Raw genomic sequence first — 3,760 nt, forward strand, 5'->3', positions numbered from 1 at the left:
TGGAGGTGATGGTGGGGATGCGAAGTCTGTAGTGGGGGTTCGATGTCGCTTCTCTCTTTATATAGGACTCTAACCGCCACCGTCCTGATCTCTATTGCGACCCCACGATATCGAACATATATATATATATATATATATATATATATACAATATCTATGTATATAATATATTTCACTCGCACTTTGTCTATTACCCCATATAGGATAACTTTGAACTAACCTCTTAGTGCGACATGCGTGATAAAAATTAAGAAATTTTTCAAGTGTAAAAAAATATATACATATATGCATATACTGACTTACCTGAATGCATGATGATGATTCCTTCGTACGTTGATTTTTGCCAATAAAAATGCACTTTTTCTCCAGAGATTGGTGGGTTATCTTCGTCGTAAATGACATCAGTATCATCCACGATACAATAAGAGTCGTCTTCATCACAATTTATAAGATACATTTTAGTCTTTAGTTTCAATCACAAGTACGTTACAAATTAATACAACAAGATTAAACAAATGTATCAAACCGCAACTGTTCACAGACGCACAGACGCTATCTTAACACGAGGCTGCAGTCAACTGCACGAGACCACGAATGACGCACCATATTATGCCCGCCAATTATAGACGAGCAGCTCATCTGTGATTGGCTGACATCCGATCCGCGATCTGTAATCCCAATCCGATCCGTGTCCGCGATACGTAGTGTGACACGGGCTTCAGAATATGCAGCCCAGTAAATTATACGCTATGATGTGCATACGTGGAAGGTTAGATTTTGTATCGATACACGCAAACGATCAATCTCAAACAAGTGTGGATAACCCGAAATAACCCAATTTATAATATATTGTAATTAATATTTTTATATTTACAATATATTTATTGGATTAAATATATATAAACTAATCCAATTATTTGTAATTCATCATCTAATTAATTAAATAGTGTGAGAAAATTGATCCAAAGAATCACACACTATTCTTTTTTATTTGAGACGTGTTGAACGCGCATAGAATATTTGTAACGTTTTCTAAGTACGAATAAATGTGTAAGTATATATGATGTACCTATATGTACATATATTGTATATATATACGTAAGAGAGTAAAAAATGCAAAAAGCGACTATAAATGTATTTTTTACGTTCACTCCTTTAAAGCTTTCTGTAAAAAAATATAAATTAATTTTTTTTGTATAAAAATTTCACTCTAAATTTGAAAATTTTTATGGCAATGTTGAATGCACTGACATATAATTATTTTTACATTTGCTTCTTTAAATGTCTGTTTTAAATTACGTAAAAAATTTGCTAACAATATTGTAAACAAAAAATGTTGATTATCAAAATAATCTTTGTAGGGTAATATTATTATTATTACAAATCTCATTCGAGATATGTCGTCTAACGAGATTTCATCTGGCGATCTGCAATCGCCAGTTACTAAGAAAAGATACAAACTTTGGAAAGAAGATTTCACAGCTCCGGTATGTATAATATATATGCATAACTCTGCAATATCATATATTGTAGCTGTATATAATTACGGTAATCTTCAGTAATTTCTGATAAACTTCAACGTAAGAGAAAATTTGTTCTTCACAATTAATTTATATAATTTTGATTTTTTAGTGGTTATTTTTTTCTAATTCCCTTTATATTGATATATATAGTATTATTTTCAAATTATTTCCTCAATTAAAAGTTGAAAAATTATAATACAAAAAATTACTGGAATTTAATTGTGTAAGAGAATATGATAAATGTGGAAATATTCAAAAATTTATATCTTAAAAACTTATATTTGAGTATAGAAAATATTAAACATGACCAATTTAATTTCTTATTTAATTTTCAACGTTCGCTATTTCTAAATTAACTTATTGTACTTCGTCCATTTTAAGGCTATATATATTAATTATATTCTGTTTTTAGGTTCCATTAAGGACGTTATCCAGGTGGCGTCGGAATACATCGCTTTGTAAAGAAGTGAATAAAAATAATAATAAAAAAATTCTCGATAACAGTAACATCTTAGGTGAGGGCACTGCTGATCATAGTACAATCGACAATGATAGTGTCAATGAACGCTGCGATTTGAGCAATCAGGATGAAAATGTAAATAGAGATGATAATGTAGAATCTTTTTATGATATCAGTAGTTTATCAGGTGATTCGAGTGGTAATGAAAGTATAAATATATATAGTAACGGTGATTTTGACGAAAGCTGTGAATTAAGTTCTAATTGTAGCAATAATATAAACAATAATGATGCAAGTGGTATTGAATCGAATGATGATTATAGTAATGATGATAATGATGACAGTAAGTTTGATCATATGTTATACAAAAATAGCACAATGTCAGTTGACCAAGGTGTTCTCGAGCTAATGAATTTTTATGTTAATCATGAACTTACAAAAGCTGCCTTGAAAGAGATGTTAAGAATAGTATGTAATATGCTTCCTAGAGACAACCAAATGCCAAGAACAGTGTTTAAACTTTTTCAATACGTTAAGAATATTGCGCCTCCATGTAATGTTAATAAACATTTTTATTGTAAAAAATGTTTACATTACATCGATTGTATTAACGATAAAAATTTTAAATGTTCCTCATGCAATGCTAACAAAAATGATATTTCATTTTTTTTCGAATTTGACATTCATGACCAAATGAAGTATATGTTCGAAAACAGAAATCTTGCCACCAAATTAAAATCTGCACCTACTTTATTACGTGATAAAAATATCATATCTGACATAACTGATGTATCTGAATATATTCGGGTGAAATCTCGCGATAACAGCCATAAATATGATTTAACATTAATATTAAATACAGACGGGCTATCTTTGGTAAAAAGTGCAAAAAGCCATTGTTGGCCGTTGATGTTTACCATTGCAGAACTCCCAGGCCTGCGTTCTGAAACCTTACTCGAGTTAACTCTAGTTAACTCTAGGCGTTCAAAAATGCTGAGTTGACCCATTTGTGGCGTTCAGAAACACGCTTGAGTCAACTCTCGAGTTAACTATTTCTACCCACGTCGAGGAGGTAGGTAGAAATTACTCGACATGCGCACATATGGATTCCGTCACATAAGGGGCACATAACGCATGTTCTCGAAACGCGCCTTTTTTAGGTTAAAGTTATTCACAAGTTATTCACAAGTTATTTACAAGAACCGGCGAACAAAAAGGGATACGTTTCGTTTCGATATTGAGCTTCAACGATTTTCATACTTTCGTGCAATTAATAGTTCGAAATTGCAAATTGAGAAAAATGTCTGAAGTATAAAAATGGGTACTTTATTTCTACATCAGCTAGACTCGGTAATACAATAACTCGGCTAATTCGTTTCTTTTCGGATGTCCATCATTTTCACTAGGCACAGCTCGATGTACGGGATTGATCAGCTCTGCATCTTGGTTGTCAGTGTTCATTCCCTCAATGACATATTCTTCTATAAATAAATTATTATGATCGATACACATGTTGTGCAGAACACATGATGCTAATATCGTAGCAGGTATCAAATCAGTACGATTCATGTCCAGATATTTTAATCTTCTAAAACGACCTTTCAGTAACGCAAAAGATCTCTCAATCACCTGTCTAGTGCTTGCCAAATTTCTATTAAAATGCCTTTGAATTTCGGTAGTGTTCTCTGTCGATGTACGGGGGAATAAGCCAGGTTAGTACAGGGTAGGCCTTGTCTCCTAACAAAAACTCCCCATTTGGGAAGTAAGCTTGCGGTTCA

At 32.2% G+C, this 3,760-nt stretch overlaps 1 long non-coding RNA gene across 1 annotated transcript; it reads right to left on the reverse strand.

The window, feature by feature from the left end:
- Nucleotides 1-3,287: 3,287 nt before the first annotated feature.
- Nucleotides 3,288-3,754, reverse strand: LOC112459660. Its single transcript, XR_003041349.1, has 2 exons — nt 3,612-3,754; nt 3,288-3,463 (listed from the first exon to the last, which is right to left on the reverse strand). It is a non-coding gene; the product is annotated as an uncharacterized LOC112459660 (long non-coding RNA).
- Nucleotides 3,755-3,760: the final 6 nt, after the last annotated feature.

The sequence above is a fragment of the Temnothorax curvispinosus genome, unplaced genomic scaffold (genome assembly GCF_003070985.1).
Source record: "Temnothorax curvispinosus isolate PA1 unplaced genomic scaffold, ASM307098v1 QBEX01010049.1, whole genome shotgun sequence".
NCBI classification, from domain to species: Eukaryota; Metazoa; Arthropoda; class Insecta; order Hymenoptera; family Formicidae; genus Temnothorax; species Temnothorax curvispinosus.